Source organism: Pinus tabuliformis, chromosome 2_1 (genome assembly GCF_031772625.1).
Source record: "Pinus tabuliformis cultivar Carrire ecotype Pingquan chromosome 2_1, CPIR1, whole genome shotgun sequence".
In the NCBI taxonomy this organism is placed as follows: Eukaryota; Viridiplantae; Streptophyta; class Pinopsida; order Pinales; family Pinaceae; genus Pinus; species Pinus tabuliformis.
Genome location: NC_142299.1, coordinates 890,096,828 through 890,103,531, shown reverse-complemented (window position 1 = coordinate 890,103,531; position 6,704 = coordinate 890,096,828).

Genomic DNA, 6,704 nt, shown 5'->3' with positions numbered 1-6,704 from the left:
TCAGCGAAAGGACAGAGGAAATATGTGCGTGAAGATAGTGGTCCCGAGAGACAGCACAGTTTTAGGCCAAGAGTGCAGAGGAGGGGTGACGCAATCACCAAGGGAGGCTAACGCAGAGCCTGCGTCGGCCTGATTAGGTGACGTTGTTGTTGCAAAGGGCATCACAGTGGCTATTGGGCCAATGCAAATATTGTTGAGTGTCGTTCTTCCAGTTGCCTTGGCTAGAGGTGCAGTGCAAATTTCATCTAGAGTTGTTGGTGGGGCGCTGATTTTGTTGGTGGATAATAGTATCTAGCGGAGTAGAAGAAAAGTAGAGGGAATCAATTCCTTGTAATATTTCTTGCCAAGAAATCTAGATCCAGTGTTGAGCAGCAGCAAAGAAAGATCAGAGAGGTGGTTGATAGTCGTTGGCAGAAGGATTTTTGTGAAGGAAATCAAAATTCAGAGGGAGCTTGTTCCTTAGAAGATTTCTAGCGCCAAAGAAATCCAGATCGAGTTTTGTTAGGGCAGCGGCGAAAAAAGGAAAAGAGAACCAATTCGCATTTATATGGGCAAAGATGGTCTTTAATGGACTGAGGGATCAGGACAAGTTGGATGGAGCATCCAACTTCGTCATCTAGAAGGCTAGGGCCCTAGCAGTTTTGGTTAAAACTTGAATCAAGGATTATGCCTCGAGGATGATTGTTGTTCTGGTTGATGTTGATCCTCTCAAGCAATACGAGGCTCAGGCAAAAGCAAAGTGCGTGATCTTGGACAGGGTCAAGGATCATGTGATCCCACATATCGCTGAGAAAGACACAGCAAGGGAAATGTGGGAAGCCTTGGCCACATTGTACGATGGAACTTTCGTTTAGCGGAAGATGTTGCTTGAGAGACAATTGAGACAGTTTCAGATGCAGTGGGGAGAAGAAATCGATCCCTTCCTTCTCAAGTTGCAAAGGATCTGTGACCAACTAACTTCTGTTGGGGCTACACCAGACGCTGAATTTATGGTCAAGACTGCCCTAAATGCAGTCATTGAAGACTGGGAAACCTTTGTCCAAAGCATCTTGGGCAAGGCTTCTCTTCTCAATTGGGAGGAGATGTGGGAAACTCTTTGACAGGAAGAGATCAGACAATGGACCAAGGCAGGAAGCAACAGCAAAGGGGTCAAAATCAAGGAGGAGGAATATGAAGATGTGACTCTCGCATCAGTGGGACAACAAGGACAGCAGAAATGAAAGAAGAATGACATATCCAAAGTCAGATGCTTCAAATGTGAAGAAATGGGTCATTTCACCATGCACTGCCCTCGAATGAGGGCAAAGAAGAGAAGTCCGACTCAAACGTTGCTCCAGAGCAAGCTGACAAAGAGGACGATGATGATTGCGCCATGAGTGCTCACGCACCTCCAGAGAAGAGGTGGGGCGATATAGAATTGTAGTTGGAGCTACAATGAAGTAAAGAAAGGCATGATACTCAAGGTACCCAAATGTTGGATCACATACGGTTACGGGAGCCCTTAATGACAGTAGCAAAATGATGGGAGTTAGTTGGTGTGAGGGATAATGGAGCAACAGTGGCAAAGCTAGAGCTTCAAAGTTTGAAGCAGCGTAGTGGAGTGTTGCAACAGTGCGAAAGGCACGAAGCAGATACAACAGCAGCGCAATAGCATCAGAGGGTCAACATAGATTCGCAACAGAGGTAGCTTCAGCATCAAGGGCCATCTAGACTACCCAGCGTGTCAACCTTTGGGTGGCTTTTCAATTGCTTACTTCTCAACCATTGAGTTATATTGCAGCAGATAGCAGTGGCAGTGCTATGGGCAACATGATGCAGCATATTAAGAGGAAGCTGCAATACAAGTGCAACGGTGATAGTAGCAATGTCATGGGCAACAGTATAGATTACAGCAGCGCAGTGGATGAAGGGCACCAGGTCGAGCATCAACAGCACAAAGTACCCATGCGAGTGATGCCATGGATCAGTGTAATACTTCTACTAAGAAGTACTGCTAGAGCACATTCCTCGCTAAGAGAGTGTTGATTTTTGGGTAGCATCGGATGTGCTCTAGCTCCGAAATTTTGTGGAAGAGCTAGAACACAAGATTTCCAAGACCCAGAAATCGTTTGGATAAATTCCACCCATATTGCATGTTATTCAAATAATTAATTATTTTTTAAAGTGCCTAGGTTAAAACTTAGGAAATTAAAATAATTAAAATGAATTAATGTAAATATGGGTAAGAAACTTCTAAGTGACAAGGATCAAGTCTAATTTAATCTTAGTCGTTGATTGAGATTAGATAACGGCTGTTGATTTCTCAACAGGAAAAGTATGGTGTCAGTTGCAAAACACACAGTGAGAGCAACACTTTAGCTAGATCGAAATTTTGGGGCGTGGTTTGTTGAGAATTTCGAAGTAAACTTCTAGTGCAGAGGGGCAGTTCGGCAGCAAGATTTTCGTTCAAGGGCAAGAATACATAACAAAGAGGCAGTGCAACGCCAGAGAGACAACGCAGCTCCAAGAGGGTGATGCCGACGTTGAAACGCTGACGCAGTGACTTAGAGGCAGCATTGGGGTTTCTGTGAGGCAAATCAAACATCAGTTCAGCAAATCGATTTCTACGCTGGGAAGGTTCACTGGGAAGGTGACACAACTCCTAGAGGAGGTGACGTAGTTCCAACACAGTCACCTATGGGGTTTGTTCATCCAATTGTTGGATCTGCCAAAATATCTCTCTGGATAGAGGTACCTCTGTTGGGGTATTTTCTATTGGGCGAGTCAGATTTAGTACCCTAGTTGTATTCAAAAATCTGCTTAATAATAAAACCCTCATCTCTGTTGCACCGATTTTCCCACACTGGGTTTTTCCGATGATGTTTAGTCCAAAAATAACTGTCATTTGTGTGGTTGTCTCATTTATTTTTTCAGTACTTGATCTGTATATTGGTGTAGGCTGCAGTGTATTTGCATTGATATTTTCTAAATATTTCTAAAAATAACTTGTTAAAATGAAGAACATGAGTAGGTAATGCAAATCAGCTTACTGCAGTAGGATTTCTAATTTGCTAGATTCAGACATTTTCACATGAAACAAGACAGTGGAAAAGGCCTAAAAAGCTTGGGAAGAACAAGTGTGTACATTTTGCACGTCTGGGGCACTGAAATTAGAAAAACATTTCATCTTGGAATGTTATGCGTTCAAAGACATTAGAGAAAGTTATGGGAATATGTTAAACATCAGTTTCTTGGCATTGTATTTTTCAGCAAGGGGATTGTTGGAAGGTTGGGTCACCTCATCATCAATTTGAATAAGAAAATGGTCGAATTGCAAAAGATGAAAAGTAGGGAACCTATGACTACTTTTAGTCTCATAGACGTTCAAATGTCATTTCATTTCTAAGCATTAACAACAAGAACAACATCAAAGATGGACATCTACTGACAAATGTGAATTTTGCTAAGGCCTCGAAATCAAAAATCTACTATCAAAATTTTATTTGATAATATAAAAACACTGACAAAGGGAAAATTCACAAATAAATGCACCTTATAAAATCAGGAAGTGGTTATAGGACTATTAAAAAGCCCAATAATCATTTTCCCACTATTTGAGATTGACGGTGTGTTCTTTGGAGATATGGTAATCAGTTTCCTACTACTTGAGATTAGCAGCCTGTTCATTGGAAATATGGTATTTCAAGAAAGGTTACCATCCCATGGAAACTTGGTTAATAAAATTCAATTCACCAACCAGGACCCAACTCTATAAAATGGCAAATTTTTTATTACCAACTTTTTGAAACCGAGAAATTGAAAAACACCAAGGACGTTCAATCCCCTATGAAGAGGCCACTTTGTTAAAGTATAGAATTATAGGTAACTGGTAACCTCAAAACGGGAGGAGCAAAGCCAACTCTGTCCCACTGCAACACATCAAAGAATTGGAGAAATACTCAAGGTAAAATTATGGCAGTGCCATCTATGTGGTGGAAAAACTAATGAAGAGAGCTCAACTATGAGAAACACTAAGAGGAATAACGAGAATGGACTAAAATTCCCGAAGGAACGAAAGACGATTGTGAGGATTTTCACAATAGAGTTTGGACAACCAAGATTGGAACGGCCACATAAAATCCAGTCGACATATACCACAAGCCAATTGACTAAATGCCACATGGCAGCACAATTTCAAACTCCAAATCACCCTAGATATGTTTATAAACGCACTCCTCTGGGAGATATGGCCAAATTAATCGCAACCATAAATGGGAACACATGGGAATACCTTTAGAACGTGTCGAGCAACAAAGGACACGCTGCAGTGTAGGCAAGAAAAACCGAAAACCCCAATGGAACGCCGCACAGATATTAAACCACACAAACATAATATAGTACACCATCAATGAAACTCCAAAAACTGCCAATCCAATTGAAATCTTCAAGCACTAGTATGAAATTCACCCTCTTCCCCTGATTAAAAGAATAAATGGGAGAAAAGAAACAGTTCTAAAGTCGCAGGCATCCTCGAGAAGATCGCAATACTTATGAACATTGTCATTTCTAGATATGATCCGTAAGATTGCACCATCAAACTTGCAGGCAACATGACCATGTTTTTAGATGCAAACTTTGTAGAGTGTATTCTTAATTTCCGTTACTGATTATGAGTGCAATGAACAAACCGCATCTCTCTAGTCTTTTTTTGAATTTCAATGTCACGAGAGAGAAGGCACCATGGCAAGAGGCGGGGAATCCCTTTATAATTGACAACTTGAGAATCTCTTAACACATAGCTCAACTATTGTCAATCCCCCCCTGCGAATTCATCCGTGCTTCCAACAATCATAAATCCGATTCAACAATATGAGCCACTTTTACTCCACGAGCAAAAATCCAAGCCTGCAAACCCTGCAATTTTCTCAACAAAATCTGATACATCGTCAATCCAGATATTGATCTATAGTTCGCTGAGAACCTTAAAATCTACAGTTAGCTAAGCAACCAATGAAATCTACAGAATTGTTTACGCATATGCCAAGCCAGGGGCTATTCTACAACAAAATCACACTGCGTGACCATGATAAACCTATTTTACCAGATTGAATTGTCAGGTCTGATACACAAACTTTGCAACTATTGTCCCCAGGCAAATGGATGCACTGTTTTGGTCGACCCCAAATAATTCAAAGATCCAAAAATACATGGAAGCGCAGTTTAATAGGACCAATTCAGCTATACAGGAAATGGAGAAAGAAAATTAAGATTTCATTGCTATGAAAGACAATAAATCCAGTGTGCAAGAGAAAATGACAGCCTTACAGAACGACTAAGAAAATTTGGAAGTTAGAGCTATGAAAGACAATCAATGCAGCGCAAGAGAAAATGATAGTTCTACTTGCAGAGCAACTATCTCGCACTTCTACTAGAGTAACGAGAGATTGCTCAAATAAATTCTAACCAGAAAAACCCGGGATTTAAGAAATAACTATTATAGTCACAAGAAATAAAGATTTCTCCAATTATCAGGGACGAAAAACAAAATAGCGTTGATATGGAAAGCCTGAAAAGCCATGGGACTCGCACAATGCTATCACTCCAGGCAGAGAGTGATGATGTAGGCCAGGCCATAAGAATAGTTGTCCTTGATTTAGTATTCTGCCAAGATACAGAACACCGAATTTTCAAAGACCGTCGTCAAATCTATTTTCAGTCATGTTTGAAATAAATATGCAACTTTGTCCAATATCGGTATCAAATCTATTTTCAGTCATGTTGGAAATGAATATGCAACTTTGACTAGCATAATTAATACAATATAAGGAAAAATGTGTTAGTGGAAACTGTCCACAATTTATTGCACCAGCTGGCTAAGAAATATCAATGTTCCACTAACTTTCTGGGATGCAGGAACAAAAAACAGCTCGGACTGATGCGTGGAAAGTTGAAATACCCCACATTTTAAGAAATGTAATGGGAAGCGTCAAGATCCATGACTGACAACATGTTCCAAAATCCTATGAAAAAAATATAAGAAATAACTACAAGTCATAAACATAAACATTGGAAGCATGAAATAAATATTCACATTCTTTGGGTTTTAAATTTTTGTTTTCTTCAAAAAATTATATGAGAAACGAGGACATGTCATAAACATGAACAGTGAAAGAATGAAAAAATATTCATATTCACTTTTAGGTTTTATTTTTCGAGATGATTTCTTTAAAAAATAGACTTTTTTCTGAGACCATTGGGCAAAATCATGGGAGCATCCTGAAGGGCAGGATGCCCAAGAGTCCCCTACAAAAGGGAAATGTCCCTCGGTCCTTGTTAAAAAAACCAGAGATAACCTCGGTCCTTATTAAGAAAACCAGAGATAAAACCATTGGCATGCACCACATTACCCTAATTTTCAGATGGAACTACCATACAAACACAATCTACTTGTTAAAATCCTACTCATTTAGCAGACCATCCAATGATGCTTAATACCCTTCCAAGCATTCAACCACTTCAATAAGTCATTAGAGCATCAACAATATCATTAGAATGTCAAATCTTCAGCAAGGAATTTGTTTCTTGTTAAATCAAGGAGACAATGCCTTTACGTTCCTTCCTGGTAAAGGTCATAAGTTATAACCACCTCGAGAATAAAATCAGTCTTTCCAGTTACCAATCACTCTAATCTTGAAAAGAAAAGAAAAAACTTGGACAAAAGTCTC